Source organism: Euprymna scolopes, chromosome 21, assembly GCF_053919585.1.
Source record: "Euprymna scolopes isolate OS-2025 chromosome 21, ASM5391958v1, whole genome shotgun sequence".
In the NCBI taxonomy this organism is placed as follows: domain Eukaryota; kingdom Metazoa; phylum Mollusca; class Cephalopoda; order Sepiida; family Sepiolidae; genus Euprymna; species Euprymna scolopes.
The window spans coordinates 50,957,718-50,981,103 of record NC_136502.1 but is presented as its reverse complement, the minus strand read 5'-3'; the positions used below and the strand labels follow the sequence as shown (position 1 = coordinate 50,981,103).

Here is a 23,386-nt window from a genome sequence, read left to right as displayed (position 1 = left end):
TCTTGATATTTATTAAATTTTGTTTAAATTATATCACTTTATTTTCTTAATATTTATTAAATTTTGTTTAAATTATATCACATTATTTTATAATATTTATTAAATTTTGTTTAAATTATATCACGTTATTTTGTTAATATTTATTAAATTTTGTTTAAAGTATATCACTTTATTTTCTTAATATTTATTAAATTTTGTTTAAATTATATCACTGTATTTTCTTAATATTAATTAAATTTGGTTTAAATTATATCACATTATTTTATAATATTTATTAAATTTGGTTTAAATTATATCACGTTATTTTGTTAATATTTATTAAATTTTATTTAAATTAAATCACTGTATTTTCTTAATATTTATTACATTCTGTTTAAATTATATCACTTTATTTTCTTAATATTTATTAAATTTTGTTTAAATTATATCACTTTATTTTATTTATATTTATAAAATTTTGTTTAAATTATATCATTTTTTTTCTTTATATTTATTTAATTTATTTAAATTATATCACTTTATTTTCTTAATATTTATTAAATTTTGTTTAAATTATATCACTGTATTTTCTTCATATTTATTAAATTCTGTTTAAATTATATCACTTTATTTTCTACTAATTTATTAAAATTTGTTTAAATTATATCACTTTATTTTCTTAATATTTATTAAATTTTGTTTAAATTATATCACTTTATTTTCTTTATATTTATTAAATTTTATTTTAATTATATCACTTTATTTTCTTTATATTTATTAAATTTTATTTTAATTATATCACTGTATTTTCTTAATATTTATTAAATTTTGTTTAAATTATATCACTTTCTTTTCTTAATATCTATTAAATTTTATTTAAAGTATATCACTTTATTTTCTTAATATTTATTAAATTTTGTTTAAATTATATAACTTTATTTTCTTAATATTTATTAAATTTTGTTTAAATTATATCACTTTATTTTCTTAATATTTATTAAATTTTATTTAAATTATATCACTGTATTTTCTTAAAATTTATTAAATTTTGTTTAAATTATATCACTTTATTTTCTTTATATTTATTAAATTTTGTTTAAATTATATCACTTTATTTTCTTTATATTTATTAAATTTTGTTTAAATTATATCACTTTATTTTCTTTATATTAATTAAATTTTGTTTAAATTATATCACTTTATTTTCTTAATATTTATTAAATTTTATTTAAATCATATCATTGTATTTTCTTAATATGTATTAAATTTTATTTAAATAATTTCACTTTATTTTCTTAATATTTATTAAATTTTATTTAAATAATATCACTTTATTTTCTTAATATTTATTAAATCGTGGTAAAATTATATCACTTTATTTTCTTAATATTTATTAAATTTTGTTTAAATAATATCACTTTTTTTCTTTATATTTATTTAATTTATTTAAATTATATCACTTTATTTTCTTAATATTTATTACATTGTGTTTAACCTATATCACTTTATATTCTTAAAATTTATTAAATTTTGTTTAAATTATATCACTGTATTTTCTTAATATTTATTAAATTCTGTTTAAAATATATCCCTTTATTTACTTAATATTTATTAAATTTTGTTTAAATTATATCACTTTATTTTCTGAATATTTATTAAATTTTGTTTAAATTATATCACTTTATGTTCTTTATATTTATTGAATTTTATTTAAATTATATCACTTTATTTTCTTAATATTTATTAAATTCTGTTAAAATTATATCACTTTTTTTTCTTAATATTTATTAAATTTTGTTTAAATTATATCACTTTATTTTCTTAATATTTATTAAATTTTGTTTAAATTATATCACTGTATTTTCTTAATATTTATTAAATTTTGTTTAAATTATATCACATTATTGAATAATATTTATAAAATTTTGTTTAAATTATATCACTTTATTTTCTTAATATTTATTAAATTTTGTTTAAATTATATCACTTTATTTTCTTAAGATTTATTAAATTTTGTTTAAATTATATCACATTATTGAATAATATTTATGAAATTTTGTTTAAATTATATCACTTTATTTTCTTAATATTTATTAAATTTGGTTAAAATTATATCACTTTATTTTCTTAATATTAATTAAATTTTATTTAAATTATATCACTTTATTTTCTTAATATTTATTAAATTTTATTTAAATTATATCACTTTATTTTCTTAATATTTATTAAATTTTGTTTAAATTATATCACTTTATTTTCTTAATATTTATAAAATTTTGTTTAAATTATATCACTTTATTTTCTTAATATTTATTAAATTTTGTTTAAATTATATCACTTTATTTTCTTAATATTTATTAAATTTTATTTAAATTATATCACTTTATTTTCTTAATATTTATTAAATTTTGTTTAAATTATATCACTTAATTTTCTTTATATTTATTTAATTTATTTAAAGTATATCACTTTATTTTCTTAATATTTATTAAATTTTGTTTAAATTATATCACTTTATTTTCTTAATATTTATTAAATTTTGTTTAAATTATATCACTTTATTTTCTTAATATTTATAAAATTTTATTTAAATTATATCACTGTATTTTCTTAAAATTTATTAAATTTTGTTTAAATTATATCACTTTATTTTCTTTATATTTATTAAATTTTGTTTAAATTATATCACTTTATTTTCTTTATATTAATTTAATTTTGTTTAAATTATATCACTTTATTTTCTTAATATTTATTAAATTTTATTTAAATTATATCATTGTATTTTCTTAATATGTATTAAATTTTATTTAAATAATTTCACTTTATTTTCTTAATATTTATTAAATTTTATTTAAATAATATCACTTTATTTTCTTAATATTTATTAAATCGTGGAAAAATTATATCACTTTATTTTCTTAATATTTATTAAATTTTGTTTAAATAATATCACTTTTTTTCTTTATATTTATTTAATTTATTTAAATTATATCACTTTATTTTCTTAATATTTATTACATTGTGTTTAACCTATATCACTTTATTTTCTTAATATTTATTAAATTCTGTTTAAATTATATCACTGTATTTTCTTAATATTTATTAAATTCTGTTTAAAATATATCCCTTTATTTACTTAATATTTATTAAATTTTGTTTAAATTATATCACTTTATTTTCTGAATATTTATTAAATTTTGTTTAAATTATGTCACTTTATGTTCTTTATATTTATTGAATTTTATTTAAATTATATCACTTTATTTTCTTAATATTTATTAAATTCTGTTAAAATTATATCACTTTTTTTTCTTAATATTTATTTAATTTTGTTTAAATTATATCACTTTATTTTCTTAATATTTATTAAATTTTGTTTAAATTATATCACTGTATTTTCTTAATATTTATTAAATTTTGTTTAAATTATATCACATTATTGAATAATATTTATAAAATTTTGTTTAAATTATATCACTTTATTTTCTTAATATTTATTAAATTTTGTTTAAATTATATCACTTTATTTTCTTAAGATTTATTAAATTTTGTTTAAATTATATCACATTATTGAATAATATTTATGAAATTTTGTTTAAATTATATCACTTTATTTTCTTAATATTTATTAAATTTGGTTAAAATTATATCACTTTATTTTCTTAATATTAATTAAATTTTATTTAAATTATATCACTTTATTTTCTTAATATTTATTAAATTTTATTTAAATTATATCACTTTATTTTCTTAATATTTATAAAATTTTGTTTAAATTATATCACTTTATTTTCTTAATATTTATTAAATTTTGTTTAAATTATATCACTTTATTTTCTTAATATTTATTAAATTTTGTTTAAATTATATCACTTTATTTTCTTAATATTTATTAAATTTTATTTAAATTATATCACTTTATTTTCTTAATATTTATTAAATTTTGTTTAAATTATATCACTTTATTTTCTTTATATTTATTTAATTTATTTAAAGTATATCACTTTATTTTCTTAATATTTATTAAATTTTGTTTAAATTATATCACTTTATTTTCTTAATATTTATTAAATTTTGTTTAAATTATATCACTTTATTTTCTTAATATTTATACAATTTTATTTAAATTATATCACTGTATTTTCTTAAAATTTATTAAATTTTGTTTAAATTATATCACTTTATTTTCTTTATATTTATTAAATTTTGTTTAAATTATATCACTTTATTTTCTTTATATTAATTAAATTTTGTTTAAATTATATCACTTTATTTTCTTAATATTTATTAAATTTTATTTAAATTATATCATTGTATTTTCTTAATATGTATTAAATTTTATTTAAATAATTTCACTTTATTTTGTTAATATTTATTAAATTTTATTTAAATAATATCACTTTATTTTATTAATATTTATTAAATCGTGGTAAAATTATATCACTTTATTTTCTTAATATTTATTAAATTTTGTTTAAATCATATCACTTTTTTCTTTATATTTATTTAATTTATGTAAATTATATCACTTTATTTTCTTAATATTTATTAAATTCTGGTTAAATTATATCACTGTATTTTCTTAATATTTATTAAATTCTGTTTAAAATATATCCCTGTATTTACTTAATATTTATTAAATTTTGTTTAAATTATATCACTTTATTTTCTGAATATTTATTAAATTTTGTTTAAATTATATCACTTTATGTTCTTTATATTTATTGAATTTTATTTAAATTATATCACTTTATTTTCTTAATATTTATTAAATTCTGTTAAAATTATATCACTTTATTTTCTTAATATTTATTAAATTTTGTTTAAATTATATCACTTTATTTTCTTAATATTTATTAAATTTTGTTTAAATTATATCACTGTATTTTCTTAATATTTATTAAATTTTGTTTAAATTATATCACATTATTGAATAATATTTATTAAATTTTGTTTAAATTATATCACTTTATTTTCTTAATATTTATTAAATTTTGTTTAAATTATATCACTTTATTTTCTTAAGATTTATTAAATTTTGTTTAAATTATATCACATTATTGAATAATATTTATGAAATTTTGTTTAAATTATATCACTTTATTTTCTTAATATTTATTAAATTTGGTTAAAATTATATCACTTTATTTTCTTAATATTAATTAAATTTTATTTAAATTATATCACTTTATTTTCTTAATATTTATTAAATTTTATTTAAATTATATCACTTTATTTTCTTAATATTTATTAAATTTTGTTTAAATTATATCACTTTATTTTCTTAATATTTATTAAATTTTGTTTAAATTATATCACTTTATTTTCTAAATATTTATTAAATTTTGTTTAAATTATATCACTTTACTTTCTTAATATTTATTAAATTTTGTTTAAATTATATCACATTATTGAATAATATTTATTAAATTTTGTTTAAATTATATCACTTTATTTTCTTAATATTTATTAAATTTGGTTAAAATTATATCATTTTATTTTCTTAAAATTTATTAAATTTTGTTTAAATTATATCACTTTATTTTCTTAAAATTTATTAAATTTTATTTAAATTATATCACTTTATTTTCTTAATATTTATTAAATTTTATTAAATTATATCACTGTATTTTCTTAATATTTATTAAATTTTATTTAAATTATATCACTTTATTTTCTTAATATTTATTAAATTCTGTTTAAATTATATCACTGTAGTTTCTTAATATTTATTAAATTTTGTTTAAATTATATCACTTTATTTTCTTAAGATTTATTAAATTTTGTTTAAAGTATATAACATGATTGAATAATATTTATTAAATTTTGTTTAAATTATATCACTTTATTTTCTTAATATTAATAAAATTTTGTTTAAATTATATCACTTTATTTTCTTAATATTTATTAAATTTTGTTTAAATTATATCCCATTATTGAATAATATTTATTAAATTTTGTTTAAATTATATCACTTTATTTTCTTAATATTTATTAAATTTTGTTAAAATTATATCACATTATTGTATAATATTTGTTTTATTTTGTTTAAATTATATTACAGTATTTTCTTAATATTTATTAAATTTTGTTTAAATTATATCACTTTATTTTCTTAAAATTTATCAAATTTTATTTAAATTATATCACATTATTTTCTTAATATTTATTAAATTTTATTTAAATTATATCACTTTATTTTCTTAATATTTATTGAATTTTTTAAAAATTATATCACTTTATTTTCTTAAAATTTATTAAATTTTGTTTAAATTATATCACTTTATTTTCTTAATATTTATTAAATTTTATTTAAATTATATCACTGCATGTTCTTAATATTTATTAAATTTTATTTAAATTATATCACTTTATTTTCTTAATATTTATAAAATTTTGTTTAAATTATATCACTTTATTTTCTTAATATTTATTAAATTTTGTTTAAATTATATCACATTATTGTATAATGTTTATTAAATTTTGTTTAAATTATATCACTTTATTTTCTTAATATTTATTAAATTTTGTTTAAATTATATCACATTATTGTATAATATTTATTAAATTTTGTTTAAATTATATCACTGTATTTTCTTAATATTTATTAAATTTTTTTTTTAAATTATATCACTTTATTTTCTTAATATTTCTAAAACTTTATTTAAATTATATCACGTTATTTTCTTAAAATTTCTTAAATTTTATTTAAATTATATAACTTTATTTTCTTAATATTTATTAAATTTTATTAAATTATATCACTTTATTTTCTTAATATTTATTAAATTTTGTTTAAATTATATCACTTTCTTTTCTTAATATTTATTAAATTTTGTTTAAATTATATCACTTTATTTTCTTAATATTTATTAAATTTTGTTTAAATTATATCACTTTCTTTTCTTAATATTTATTAAATTTTTTTTAAATTATATCACTTTATTTTCTTAATATTTATTAAATTTTATTTAAATTATATCACTTTATTTTCTTAATATTTATTAAATTTTGTTTAAATTATATCACTTTATTTTCTTTATATTTATTAAATTTTATTTTAATTATATCACTGTATTTTCTTAATATTTATCAAATTTTGTTTAAATTATATCACTGTATTTTCTAAAAATTTATTAAATTTTGTTTAAATTATATCACTTTATTTTCTTAATATTAATTAAATTTTGTTTAAATTATATCACTTTATTTTCTTTATATTTATTAAATTTTATTTAAATTATATCACTGTATTTTCTTAATATTTATTACATTTTGTTTAAATTATATCACTTTATTTTCTTGATATTTATTAAATTTTGTTTAAATTATATCACTTTATTTTTTTTATATTTATTAATTTTTTTAAAAATTATATCACTTTATTTTCTTAATATTTATTTAATTTTGTTTAAATTATATCACTTTATTTTCTTAATATTTATTAAATTTTGTTTAAATTATATCACTTTATTTTCTTAATATTTATTAATTTTTTTAAAAATTATATCACTTTATTTTCTTAATATTTATTTAATTTTGTTTAAATTATATCACTTTATTTTCTTAATATTTATTAAATTTTGTTGAAATTATATCACTTTATTTTCTTAATATTTATTAAATTTTATTTAAATTATTTCACTTTATTTTCTTAACCTTTATTACATTTTATTTTAATTATATCACTTTATTTTCTTAATATTTATTAAATTTTGTTTAAATTATATCACTTTATTGTCTTAAAATTTATTAAATTTTATTTAAATTATTTCACTTTATTTTCTTAATATTTATTATATTTTGTTTAAATTTTTGTCTTAGGAATTACACAATTTTTTTAAATTTTTACATTTATTTTTTAATGTTTATTAATATGATTTAGAAATAAAATAATATATTTTTAGTTACCATTAAATAAAAAAAACGAAAATAAAACTAATTACATTTATTTAAGTGACGCCACAAAGGTGCCACTTTTCGTCGTGCAACTATTGTAGTGACTTGCCGTCATACAGACGAATCCACTGTTTTTGAAGAATCCAAGGGAAATAACTTTAAAATTATTTTTAAGGAGTCAAATTGCCATCATTGCGTTTTCCATCTCCAGCCCCTGTAAATACTATGCGAACTATTTTTTGTATTTTCTCGTTTGAATATCGTACCCATCCAGATCTTTCCAGAATATTGTAATCCCGACTATAAATACCGTTCCGTGGGGTAGACAAATCAGTTAACGACTTTTTTTATTTGCTTCTGGTTCCATCGTAAGATGTAAATAGACATGGATTTCGCGCGACCCCGAATTAACGCACAAAAAAAAAAAAAAAAAAAAAAGGCGCTGTTTTATAATTAGTCATTGTTCTGAGGAAGACAACTAAGAGATGCTTTCATTTTTTCATCTCATAATTTAGGACGCTCATTTTGCTGTCAATAAGTTTTCATGAGCGGTTTACAAAAATATACTTTTATGTTTTTCGTTCTATTTTTTGGAGGCGGGTATTCAATTATAGAACTTGCATAGTTTTTAACAGGTGCTTGTGCAGTTTCATTAACTATTTTTCCATAAGTAATGCGACACCACCACACATTATAAATCAAAGACAAAGCAGACAACAAATATACACACACATAGTACTGCAGATACTATTTGCCTCGGATTGCTTGGAAATGAATGTAATCTGCGCGAGTCTTTTCTTGTCTCATGCAAAAACACGCATTCACATCTCAACTACATTGTCATATACATATGCGCACACTAACATACGCGCGCACATGCACACACATACATATATTCACGTTCGCGTACATACACTCACATTCACATGTATACACACACACACACGCTAACGTACACACATGTACTCACATACGCGCACAGTCTAGGGTAGGTCGATTTTGGAACTTTAAATAGGTCAATAGATGGAAAGTTGTGAAATAACACCCTAAATCACGTGACAAAATATTTTTTTCCAAAATTTTGTATTTTTTTGCGAAATTGAATTTAAAGACATCAATATTTGCAATCTTAGTCGTAATTTCGGTGACACCGGAAATATGTACCCATAAAATTAAATCCGAGGTTAAACTAGAGTAAAATAAAAAAATCTATTAAAGAATTTATTTTTTAAAGCTTATTATCTATTTTCATATTAATTTTAATAAAATGACCAAAAACAAAAATAAAATATATTAAAATATATAGTTTCAAATACAAATGACGACTTAGTAAAAGAAGTTTTATTTATTGGATATTTTTTCGACTTTCACCGGTAGTATTTATCTGCCCCTTGTTTACATATTTTAACCTTTGAATTCACACGAATTAATTTAAGAAATTAAACATACTATTAAAATAGTTCATTTAACAAATTAAACATACTATTAAAATTAGGCACCGCCAAAACTGGGGGGGGGCAGGTAAGTACTTTTTGACGGACCGTCTTTTTAAAAATCTACCAAAAATCAAGTAATTATCCGATCAATACAAAATTTTCAGCGATTATTAAGGGAAGAATGAACTTTATAACAGTGTACTTATTTTTCATAAACGATATATATATATATTTTTTTTTTGCTTACAAAACCCCACTTGTTTTGAAGTGGGAACAAATATGCTTAAAATAATCATCTGAAACTAAACAAAACACATTCCGTTGTTGTAAGGGACAGAATTATAGATTAAAAAAAAAAAAAAAAACAATTATTTACATACCTTATTTTGACATCTGAATATCAGAACTTTGATTGTGTTTAATTATTCCGCTTTTGACTTTTGGAGTGTGAAATTCGGTGAATATGTTAAGTAAAATAATTAATTTAAGCTAAGCAAAAAAAAAAAAAATTTTTTTTAAATATTTATACGAAAAAAGCCCTTTTAAAATCTTTGATGAATAAATTAATAATTTTTTTTTAGCGAGCCGAATAATGCATGACCATTATTAAACAGGGAATTCTTTGAAGAATCGATACAAAAAAAAAATCGATAAATATTGTGCCCTTTGTGTTAAAAAATATCATCAGTTTTTCGATCCCATTTGATAACGTTTGCCGCCTTTCGACTACGGTGGATCATACGCGCTGAAATAATTTTGTTGAATCTCCGTGACTGCCAAAAACCGGTGCAAGCGTGAATCAGTACAATTTATGTTGGTCAACACTCCCATAGAAACGAGACGTTTCTCTTTTCATTGCGAGACAAAATTATGGATGGTAAATAAAAATTTATTTTTATTATTAAACGTGTTTATTTTTATTTTACCGAAACTATAGCGGACATTTGTTCGTCCGTCTGCCATAAACGAAACTTTATAGTGAAAAATTAATTTTAAACTAGAAACAGTACTTTTTTTATACTGCGAAAAATACGCACCGTAAAAAAATGGTTAAACCTTAGGTGAAAGTGCAGAATAGTTGAACCCCCCCCATGTTAAGAATGGCATTCTAAATAAAGTTATTATTTTAGTATGGCCCGTACACTTGCAGTGTCAAAATTACACAAAAGGAAGCTTAGAATAAATTATTGTCAAATTGCCGATGTTGTCCAACGATGCACTTGTTTTTCTAAAGTTGATTTAAATTGGTTTTCGGGTGTGTTATGACTGAATATCACACTTAAAATTGTGAATTATGCGTTAATCTCTTGAAAAACCTGTCAGAAAGAAGCCCCCCCCCCCATTTTGGGGAGCCTGAGCCCCCCCCCCCCACACACACACACACGCGTACACATTAAAAAGCAAACTCATCAAAATGGTCACCCATCTGGTACTGGCCAGCCTCAGGGTTGCTTATGTAGTTTAGTTTTTATTCTGTTTTAAATCCCCCCATTTTGGGGAGCCTGAGCCCCCCCCCACACACACACACAGGCGTACACATTAAAAAGCCAACTCATCAAAATGGTCACCCATCTGGTACTGGCTAGCCTCAGGGTTGCTTATGTAGTTTAGTTTAATTTTTATTCTGCTTTGAATTCCCCCCCCCCCATTAGGGGAGCATGACCCCCCACACACATACACATAAAAACCAAACTCATCAAAATGGTCACCCATCTGGTACTGGCCAGCCTCGGGGTTGCTTATGTAGTCAAAAAACCCTACAGTTCTTCCTCGTTCAATGAAGGAGAAATCTTTCTAAACTGGGTCAATTTTAATTTTTATTCTGCTTTACCCTCCCCCCCCCATTTTTGAGAGCCTACCCCCCACACATACACATTAAAAACCAAACTCATCAAAATGGTCACCCATCTGGTACTGGCCAGCCTCAGGGTTGCTTATATAGTTTAGTTTTTATTCTGTTTTAAATCCCCCCATTTTGGGGAGCCTGAGCCCCCCCCCCCCCCCCACGCGTACACATTAAAAAGCCAACTCATCAAAATGGTCACCCATCTGGTACTGGCTAGCCTCAGGGTTGCTTATGTAGTTTAGTTTAATTTTTTATTCTGCTTTGAATTCCACCCCACCCACCCCCATTTGGGGGAGCCTGACCCCCCACACACATACACATTAAAAACCAAACTCATCAAAATGGTCACCCATCTGGTACTGGCCAGCCTCGGGGTTGATTATGTAGTCAAAAAACCCTACAGTTCTTCCTCATTCAATGAAGGAGAAATCTTTCTAGACTGGGTCAATTTTAATTTTTATTCTGCTTTACCCCCCCCCATTTTTGGGAGCCTAACCCCCACACATACACATTAAAAACCAAACTCATACAAATGGTCACCCATCTGGTAGTGGCCAGCCTCAGCGTTAATAATACATTGAAATTTTCGTCACTGAAAAATAAGTTTTATTTGGCCTGTTTGGTCTTCCATAGTTTGCTTTTTATTAAACACAAACGTAAATATTCTCGATATGGACTCTATATGGACGCGAAGTAATTGGTTGCCTATATGAATAAGTGGAATTATTTGAAATCCAGGTACTTATATTATAATATTTTTGCATATATTCATAGAAAATCACCCTAAATCTTAGTTAGACTAAAAATAAACAACTTAATTCTTTCAAAAACCTTTTTTAAAAAATATTTATATATGCTTTTTGTGCAAGACAAAAAATGTTAATTGTTAACTTTTGGGAAAGTTTAACATTTAAAATTTAATTAAAAATAGTAGAAAAAGTTTTACATTATTTAGCTTTCTATATGATAAAATTCAGGGTTTTATCTTTCTGGAAAAAAAAAAAAGTTACTCAGAAATCATGGTTTTTAATAAATGTAATTTCGTTTTAAAAAACAACACCAACTTCATTTTTCGGCCATTTTTGGCGGTGCCTAATTAAAATAGTTCATTTAACAAATTAAACACAACTATTAAAATATTTAAACTTTTTATAATTATTGTCATTTATTTATATTTCAAAATTCAGTGTTTTTTAAAGGCTGGTTTTGGTTTACGAATTAGTTTTTGAACTAAACTGTATTGATTGGTAAGTAAAACATTTTTTTTTAATAAATTTGGAAATTTATTTCCAATTAAAAAAAATATTTTCGTGTGTTATCTGATAATATTATATATGTGTGTGTGTGTTTCTTTTTACAGATATTTTAATTTTAAAAATGGCTGGAAAAAACACTGGAGTTTCCACTCAAAGTAAAGGAGCAATTAAATTTTCAGGTTTACCATCACCTTTGGATAAAACAGAGCACCATTAAGGCTGTCCTTGTTGACAACACAAATGCGAACACAGGCTGTGAAGGTGGCCTGGTTACACTTTAAAAAAAAAAAATCAAAAAAAATCTTCATACTATTGGTTGCTCCTTACACCAGAATGAACTTCCATTTAGGGCTTTGTTCAAACATTTAGATGGCACCACAAAAAGCCCCACAACATTCAGTGGTCCATTGGGTAAATTATGTGCAAATGATTGCCATAATTTACCACAAATAGCATTTTCCGCTGTTGGGACCATTGAACCAGGCTAGATGGTTAACGTTGGCTATCAGGCTCATGTGCCTATGGACTCGTGGGACATATCCGGATGATCTTTCAACCAAATTGCATAGTTTGATCAATTTTATTGTAAATGTATATGCGATTTGTTGGTTTGACATTAAAAAAAATAACAAATTCCACCACCAACAAATGTACATTTATAATATGATTCAGAGAATACAGAAGCAACCAACTGAAATTAAAAAAATTACACTTAAAAACATTCAGTTTAATGCTTTTGCATTACTGCCAGAAAATATTTTATTTTCTATGGTAAAATCAGATGAACTTGAAGTAAGAGAAGAGGGAATAAAAAGAATTTTGACCATTAGGTAAGTTAATATTTCTTCATATAAAACTTACATCAATTTATTGTGACATTTTTAAGATTACATTTAATTTCACCAAATCTTATTAAAGCAGTATAAATTGCATTTAAAGATTAAACTCAAATTATTTTTTATATTGTTTCAGAAGAGGGGAACCAGCCAAGAAAAGACTTAAAATATCCCAATGATCAACTTTAAGGCTCTACACTGGACAAATTTAATAGATTTGTCAGTAAATGGAGTCTGTGAGCCACCACTTGCACAAGACTTTTCTGACAGTGAATTAGAGAGTTCATTGTTAACAGGCGAAAAGCTTGACTTGCCAGATTTCCCTTTACATTCCCAAGGTGTTGAACGAACAGTTTAGTTGGTGACAGAGGCTTCTCAATGTGTATACGGCTTTGAAGCAAGGCACCGGCACATACTTGGGAAAGTTTTTTCCAACAATTAAGACCCGCTTTTTCATCGAAGGGCTCTTATTTAGAACACTTTGATTCTTTATATTAAAAATAAATAATTAATCGTTTTTCCATAATTGCTTGTTGTATTTTCATATCAGGAAAAAATTTTTGTCAATACATTCAACAATTTCTGTTTAAATAATAGCATTTCAAACTCGGCGCAGTTAAGGGGGGGGCTTAAATTTCAATTTGAAATTTTTTTATAATTTTGTTTCAAATTATATTTCCATCAAATAAAATAAGATTTCTTGGCTTAACTGCTGAAATTATTTAGTTTTGAGATCAATATTTAGGCTAAATCCACCAAAATCGAGGGTTTTTCCGCCCGTGTTTATTTAAAATCTTTTATGTCAAATTCGCAAAAAACCGTTGAAGACTCAGATCTAATTTTTGGTATGAGTATTCAATAGGTATAGACACAACTTTCGGTCTATTAACGTTTTTTGATTTTTAGAAAAAAGTTAAAAATCGACCTACCCTAGCGCACATGTACGCACACATGGACAACGTCACTTCCCCTTTGAAGGAAATACACACATGCGCAAAAGACCACTGGAAACAACTATAAAAGCAAGAGTAATAAGCAGCTTCTTCTTTTCAGACCAGCTTCCGAGCTGAATGGTCGACGGACCAACAGCGTGCCCTTTCGGCGCGCGCGCCTCACGCCACCCGCTACTATGTGTGGGACAAGAGTTAACAGGCAGTACGTACACCTTATGCACTTCTCTCTCCATGAACTGGATGACTGCTAACATGGCGCACAGCTTTACTGATGTCAACCCTCTTTTTCTTTGTCTACACGCTGGACGGTCATTCCCATTTCCACTACATTACTCACTCATTTTTCCACGCACGAACAAACGAAGGTGACCCGAACGTCAGATGAACACGCATTTCCTTTTCTTTCTACACCACCAGTCCCGCAACAAACGATGGTTACACCCGAACGTGGACATGAACACGTGTTACACCTAAAACATTCATTTTTCAACAGAAAATTAACGACACATTTATTTAATCCAACGACTGAGTTTTTGTTTCCTTCTTTCCATTCGTTTCATTATTTTCTTTTGTAACGGGATTAGGATTTATATATCCTAGTCCTCTACAAATCTTTACCAGCCTAGCGCACTTTGATAAAGCTGTAATCATGCTCTGTTGTTTGGCTCTGATTTCCTAACCAAATACCAACAACTATCACTTCAAGCTAAGTTCTTGATATACTTCAGATATACCCGGTTCCAGCATTTAACACACGAGAAAGGGGTCAATCACCATTTCAACATTTCTCCTCACTGTTCTTAAATAAATTTTCAGTCAGCCGGCTCTGTGCTTCTTCCAAGTGGCACATGCAGTTGGGGCTATCAGCTTGTGAATAATTTTTTCTTCAGGGAGTCAAAGATGATGGCCAAAGTCTCTTTTTAATATGAAGAATCTCTGTGATGCTGGTGGTGTTGCATCTTGTACAGATGGTGTGGTTTGGGATGTGATCAGAGATGCATAAAATGTGTTGAAGGCAGCATATGTTGAAAACTTCTCGCCATGAAGATCTTTACATAGGAGTCAAGTCTCACGATGCCTGGTGTATATCAGCATACGTTTCACCGAAGATAGCAACATCATCTGCATAGTCCACACCAGAAGTGGAAAAATGACTTCCAACAAACAACTGCTATCTACTTGAGAGTAATTATTCTTTCATAATTATTCAACAAGTCAACAAAAATCTGTTACTGCACAATTTTGCGAGGTTGTCATTATATTAGATTCACCGTTTTATTATTTTTTTAGTGATTAAATGTTCTCTTTGTTATCATTTAAATTTCTGAGCGATCCACCTGTAAAGAATCTTGTATTTCTAAAATTATTTTTGTATCTGTAAAACATTTTATTTCGAGCAGAAAATTTTAATCTATATAATTATAAAACTGTGGACTTTGCTTGCTTGCATCTTGTCTTCAAGGATCATGCAATTCCATCTTTTAAAAAAGGGATTACAGGTGAATTTATATATATATATATATATATATATATATATATATATATATATATATTGGCGTGGTTCAAAGGCTAAGGAATGAGGGTGGAGAGTTGTATGTTTTGGTTTCGATTCTTACTGATAGCACCCAAATCACATATACTTTTTTAGTTTTGATCTCACGTAATATATATTAGGTACAATATAAAAACCGATAAAGAATTGTCTCTATAATAATGAATAAGTAATCTGCATTATATAAAATATATTTACGCGTATCTTATGACCAGGAAATGCCAAACGGCCGATAGAATTTAAATAGAAATGGAAAAACGTTACTTTCTTTTTAATCTTATCTAATTTCTTCAACTGCATTCATATTCCTTCTACCAGTCAGAATTGTCACATATTATGCAATATCAGGATGTGATTGAATATTTACAGAAAATTACAAAGCTTATATCTAAGAATATCTTTAAAAAATGTTTCCATGTTGCTTGAACAATAGCCCTTTGTTATCACCTTGTGTACATTGTGGTCGACACAGGTATGTGGCTTGGTTAATAAGATTAAACATTTTGTAAGAGGCAATTTTTATTGAAGGCATAGCGGTAATTGCAAACAGAGCAATTAGACCAGAGTTTTGATCATGGGCCAGAACATTATCATTCCTTTAGTTTAGATGCCTCCCTTCAGTATTGAAAGACAATGGATACTTCCCTATAAGGGTAGATGTGCATGTAATTGTGAAGCAAGGGTTGCGCAATCCCCAACCACACCTCTACTGAATCGGCACTGTTTGAGTCCAGAGGCAAGCAGAAGTCCAGGACGACTGTAAACAATGCCAAGATAAGAACATACAACACCTGAAAATTCAAAATGGTCACCCATTTAGTACTGACCAGGTTCAACGTTGCTTTATTTCGGTCAACGTGATTATGCTGTATCATTCCTTTAAAACATTAATATGTTTGTATTATTTAAGTAGAAAAAAAAACACAACTTTTTTCTATCTATTTCTTGATTTAAAATTCAATAGAAATAAGTCATAAAATTTACATTTTGATAAAGAAATGAAAGCATGTATTATTTGAAACATTCTAACATTCTCATTGTGTTATTGCCACAAGATTTTCACTGAACAAACCTATGAACTTTACTCACATAAATCTTATCAGATGCAGCAGTTTGTACAAAATTTCAAACACTTCATTTAATCCACAGAAGTACATTAATCTCATTCTGTCAACCATGACTAGGTAGATGTCTCAAGTAATTCTCAATTATATTCTTAATATCGCCTCTACTAAGAATTGGATCTTCAACTTTCAGAAGAATATCATTTTGAACTGGTTATTATTTACCACTATCTGTTTCCCCACATGTGGATTAAATAAAGGGTTCAATTCAAACATCCATACAGGCTGCTAAGTTTAACAAATATTCCTGAGTTTAACACGGGTAGAGGTTACGTCAACACTTTGTGAGAATAAGATGCAAAATAATCCAATTTATCAATCCTCTGGCACATAAATCAAATGGAAACCGATATTTCTTGTCAATTTTGTGCCGTGACTTTTTAGAATAAAAACATGGAAAAAGAAAAATATCTGGTCTCTTTCTGAGAAAAAAACAATTTATTTAATGTTTAAATTATTTTTAAGTGAAAGGAAATAAATTATCCTGTGGCCGAATGCCTAAAAACTTTTGAACAAACCTGTCCTTTCAGCAGTCCGTAGTTTCTGGTGCAAACAAAAAAGAATGAAAAGAAACAAAATGGCTGTTGCTTCTCTACATATATAGCGATCTTGTCATCTCATATACAAACGAGATTCTTCCGGTTTAAGTATAAAAAGGCTTGATTTTTAGAGACTGATTTGATTTGAAGTTGGATGTTGGAGTAGCAAGTCTTGCCAGCAGTGTATCGCATTTAACCCAGGAAATTATTAGTTTGAAGTGCAGCATAGTTAACACTTGATCATTTAGCCCTTTATATTTTTTAATCTCTAATGACTTAAGAAAGAACATGCAGCAGAAATGTATATATCAGAGGAAAATTAATATTACTAACTTCTTTACTAACTCAACTTAAATATATTTAAATGATAGATCATTTAAAGATATTTTCTACTTCCAAAACATTGAGTAAAGTTTTATTGAGCAAGAAGGGTCTTTCTGTATTAGTTTAGTATAGTGTGTTTGAAATGATCAAATCTTGAGTTTAAGATAAACGTTTTCTCTTCAAAGCATAGTTTTAGTACAGTTTAGCCTTCCAGAAATTGTGTTTACATACTTTTTTTTTTTCATTAGGTCAGTTAACCCTACAAAAATTGGTATAGCATTTATTCCTTTCAAGGGCCATATTGTTCTCAAATCATTTTTTGGTCCTGATATTTTGTAATGTTTTTTCTACATTCGGCTCTACTGAAGCTATAGTGATTTAGGATGGTTACATCAAAAATAATCAGTCTATTAGGTTGGTACAACAATAATGTAGTTTCTTTTATGTTCAACTTCTAAAGATCATAACTCCTTTCATAATAAACTTTATTAATTGAAATAAGAACCATTAGAATCAACACATTTTTGACAATTAGAAACAAGTTTATCTATCCAATTAGCATAGAATAGAAATCCGGAGTTCTGGAAATGATGAAATCATTGAAGGCCAATTCGGCATCATCTCCACTTTGTAAGCATTTTTTTTGTGCAGGAAGTTGCTGAGATACTTGAAAAAGTGATAATCAGTGGAAAGGAGGTCTCCTGAATATGGCGGATGAGGCAGAGTCTCATAGCCAAATTCATTCAGCTTCTGCAGGACCAGTTGACCAACATGTGGGCGAGCGTTGTCATGGAGAAGAATTGGTTCCTTCAAATTGACCAATCTTGGGCACATGCAGAGCTTCTGATGCATTTTGTCAATTTTTTGGTAGTACTTTTCCACCATAATCGTTTCGCCTGGATCCAAGAAGCTGTAATGGGTGAGATCAGCCACAGACCACCAAACACTCACCATAACCTTTTTTGGTACAATTTCGGCTTTGGGAAATGTTGTGGAGCATCTCCAACATCCAACTGTGCTGAACGTCGCTCGTTGTCGTAGAGCATTCACCTCTCATCACACATCACAATCCGCTCGAGAAATGCGTTGTTTTTGTTGCACAGAAGAAGCATAGAAGACACATCAAAACAATGATTTTTTTTATTATCGTTCAATTCATGCAGCACACATTCAACTTTTTTGACTTCCCTATTTACTTTAAATGCCGAATGACTGTTGAGTGGTCGACCTCGAGTTCAGCAGCAAGTTCTTGTACGGATTGGCTTCAATTAAGGCTTTCAAATGTTTGTTATCAACCACAATCGGCTAGCCACGACCGTTTCATCTTCAAGGCTCTCATCACCATTACAAAATTTTTGAACCACTGTTGTGCTACACATTCGTTAGTGGTTCCTGGGTCAAACATACCATTGATATCACGAGCTGTCTTGGCAGCTTTTCAGCCTAGTTTGAACTGGAACAAGAAAATCGTGCAGATTTGAATTTTGTCCATGCTGTCGAAAAGCCTGCAAAAAAAATGAATGAAGGGATTGAGAACAGTAACGAATAAGAAGATTCAATAGAGCGAAAAATGCACTTCAAAAATGATACATAACATGGCAATGAATGAATTCAGAAATCATATATAAAAGTAACATATGTGAGAAAACGTTATTATTTTTGCACCAACCTAATAGTTCTAAATGGAACTGGCTTGATGGTTGTCTTTTATGCATCTGTCCATCTGTATGTCTTTATCACAAAACATTATCACTTTTTCATTCGATTCATGCTCCCAGATGTTCAGTTACTTGTCAAGCTGCATCTCTCCACAGATCTTGAATTTGATGTAACTATATACTTTGTTGTGGCCGGCAGTGTAATGGATATCTGCAAAACTGGCATTGAAACATTAGATGATTTTGATTTTTAATGGCCGAATGACAAAACTTAAATTAGCCACATTTTGAAATTTACTTCAGCATTCAGACATTGTCACTTAGGATCTCAATCACTGAGATTTACACTGGCCATTTGTTTGAAATCTAGCCCTAATTTTGCTCCATTTGCATGCTTTAATTTTATCTGACTATAAGCATTCTTTTGTCACTCATACCATTCCTAAGCTATTAAAGTTAAGTTCCTCCACCAACTCTTAAGGTCCCCCATTTTTTGAAAAATTTCAGTTTATTTGAAGTAATTAAGCATTCAATCAACAATGGCAACTGCATGTTCATAGGTTTTCATATACATCATTGCAATTCATAAGAATTAGAATTGCAACTTTTACTTATTTTACTACAGTCGGTTCGAAAAGATCACAAGGCTCCTTCCTAAAGCCAACACTAAAATGATGTTCATGTCAGGTTGTCTTTACAAACCATTGTACAAAGAGGATAATAACATTCATATTCACTTTTTATTTTATTTCAGTTAATAAAAAAAATGTCAAGAGGATCTTGCCTGAAGCTTACACTCGATTTTGTTATGATCGCACTTTGTACCCAAGGGATTTCTTTTAATCGTACACATTTTAGAGCTTCTATATTTCTTCTCTGTTTAGTTTTAATTTTACTTCGGTGTATTTGAAGAGATCAAGGGGATCCAGTATTCGATTGTATACATTTCTTTAAAGTGGATTACACTGTAAATAATGTGCAACACAATATATACTATTTTTATGAGTTCGTTCAGTTATGATAAATCATGGACCTCACTGTTGGTGCTAACATTTGATTTCTTTATGGGTTACATGGCTTCCCTCATTTCATTTGACTTCAGCAGAAATTCTAAAAATTCAAAAGGACCTTTCATAGGGGAAAACACTTGATCTTTATATGAGATGCAAAGATATCCATGTACTTGTTTACTGTTCTTTTCATCTTTCAAACGTTGAGTTAGTAAAGAAGTTAGTAAAGAAGTTAGTAATATTAATTTTCCTCTGACTTATTTATTAGTCTATGTTATTTCTTAGTCAAGAATTTATTTAGTCTGGTGGAGTATCCAGATTAGTGCTACTACAATAGGCAATAGAACTTAGAGAAGGTGCACCCTGTATTATCCAATGTTGGGTAGCCATACCAAAGAGATTTTATTTTGGTTTTGTATACTATGTTATTTTAAATATTTATTCAGGGTTAAATTATAATGCCAGTTGTCTTGAAAAAGCTCTGTACATAGAGAGACGTTAGACAGGACAGGCATTCAATTTCTTCCTTGCATAGAGTGAGTTTCCATGTGTCTTTTTAAATGTGTTGATGTTGTAAATGATGAGGCACACAATTGACAAGAATAAGGTTTCTCACCAGTGTGAGTTTGCATATGTCGCCTTAAATTCTGTTTGATTGTGAATGATGAGTCACACACTTCACAAGAGTAAGGCTTCTCCCCAGTGTGCGATCGCATGTGTCTCTTTAGATTAGGTTTTCCTCTAAACGTTGAATCACAAATTTCACAAGAATAAGGTTTCTCTCCAGTATGGATTCGTATATGCTTCTGTAAAGTAGCATTCTCTGAAAATGCTGAACCACACACTTCACAAGCAAAAGGTTTCTCTCCAGTGTGAGTTCGGACATGTCTCTTTAACTCAGACTTTGTCTTAAAGGAGTAGTTGCACACGTCACACATGTGGCAAGAAGATGGATGTACTCCAGTATGTATTTGGATATGCCTTTTCAAGTTCTGTTTTGTATTAAATGATGATTCACACACTTGACAAGAAAAGGGTTTCTCTCCTGTGTGTATTCGCATATGAACCATTAAGTGACATTTTGCTATAAATGATGAGCTACATACTTCACAAGGAAAAGGTCTTTCTCCAGTTTGTTTTGACATGTTTTCTGTTTTAGTTACTTTTTTTATAAGTAACATTTCATATAAAAACGTTTTGCAATCTTCTGTATGTATTAAGATTAGTTTTCTATAAAAAACGAGTAAAAATATTTAAGTATGTTTTTTACTCCAGTTTGAAGGTTCGTTTTTAAAATGGATTTTATTATGAAGTTTTATCTGTAGTGTACATTCGTATCTCTGTTTAAAGTAGAGTTTGTTGTAAATCATAAGTCACAGACATTACAAGAATTTGTTTTTTCTGCCATGTTTATCTTGAGTACAATTTTTTGGCATCAATGTGTTGTCACTTGTAAATGCAAGTCGGTGGAAATGTTTATCTTCTCATTTCAAATAAAGCATTCTATTCCATATGTGCTTGAGCCACTTTCCTTTCATACCTGAAAATGAAGAAAATATATTATTTAACAAATCATACATTTATTAATAGAAATGCAGTTATATATTAAAAGCAAATACCCACAGAAATGTCTATAAATTCAGGAAGACCCAGATTATTACAAATTACATTCAAATGTGAGATGACTAATCTGATCGGCTCTATGTATTGGATCATGTTCACTGAGACTGTGATACTGACCTTGCACGATGCTCCATATTTGTTTTACATCTTAAATTGATTCCATGGCATTAAACCCTTATATGTCTCATATTAAATTTAAGACATTAAGTGAAACAATTCACTAAATGGCAGTGCACAAAATATCATAACGCTACCAATCATAGTGGATACCTTACATAATAAAAACTAATACAGTCATTAGCAAATTTGCAAAACTTTTGATTCATCCATATAAATGACGATTTTAAAACTGATATTAAGATTACAGAAATATGAAACGATTGTTTTCAACTCAGAATATATTTTCAGATAAAAAAATATGGCAATATTCTTTTTATTTAATTTAGCGAATCATACATTGATTAAATAAAAATAAGGCAATATTCTTTTTTGACAAATCTCATAAGTCCAAAAGCTATTTTATGGGTTTAGCATATCTAATGAGGTTCAGCTGATTTACATAGTTGTGAAAAGTAAGAACTCATATTTTTATAAGTCAGAAGTAATGGAAGAAATATATTGTTTCTTACAAAGAAAAACTACTTCAGGTACAATTTAAAGTATGCATTCTCCATTATTATCAGAATGGTGAGAAAAGTGTAAAAGTCACAGGGAAAACTTTAAGATAAATAATGAAATTTAGATGAAATGAATCACTCAAAGAACTTAACAAAAGCTTATAAAATAGAATGAAATAATATTCTAGGCATGAAAATGTTTCACTAATACTCACACATTTTTTTAGACATAAATATGACAAGATTCCTTCTAGTAGAGTCTGAGAGCTATTTAATGATATTGTTATGTGTCTGTTTCTATCCATCTGATTTATATATTTAATTAGAAAAAGTGGAAGCCCACATTTTTACAAGAGTGGGGTTATATGAGAGGTACGAGATTCCTTCAATAAGTTTCCAGACTTTTTTCATATGGATACTTTTATTGATAGTACACACATCACACTCTAGTCACCATTTGAAGTAATCTCCTCTATCTGCAATGCACTTGTTGTCCCATTCTAGCAGTCTTCTTGTGTGGTCATGTCAATGACCCTCATCACAGTCTCTTTCATCTTCACAATTGTATCATAACGACAGCTTCTAAGGTTTTCCTTGAGCTTAGAGAATAACCAAAAGTCACAGGGAGCAAAGTCTGGGCTATAGGGAGGGTGAGGAACAATGTTGCTGCTCATCTTGGATTATCTTCTCTGAGCACCTTAGGACAAACTTTGTGCAAATCTTCCACATCTTTA

General features: G+C 25.7%; 1 protein-coding gene and 2 long non-coding RNA genes across 3 annotated transcripts in view; 1 reads left to right on the top strand and 2 right to left on the bottom strand.

The window, feature by feature from the left end:
- The window catches only part of LOC145242795 (uncharacterized), an 83,840-nt gene that overhangs the window by 23,724 nt on the left and 36,730 nt on the right, over positions 1-23,386 (bottom strand). The gene's annotated exons all lie outside the window — the stretch shown is intronic.
- Positions 11,337-13,765, top strand: LOC145242279 (uncharacterized). The gene is made up of 3 exons (XR_013862684.1): positions 11,337-12,407; positions 12,521-13,246; positions 13,389-13,765. It is a non-coding gene; the product is annotated as an uncharacterized LOC145242279 (long non-coding RNA).
- The window catches only part of LOC145242284 (uncharacterized), a 12,781-nt gene continuing 8,247 nt past the window's right edge, over positions 18,853-23,386 (bottom strand). The window contains exon 2 of the long non-coding RNA XR_013862688.1: positions 18,853-21,952. This is a non-coding gene — a long non-coding RNA (uncharacterized LOC145242284). The remainder of the gene's footprint in view (positions 21,953-23,386) is intronic.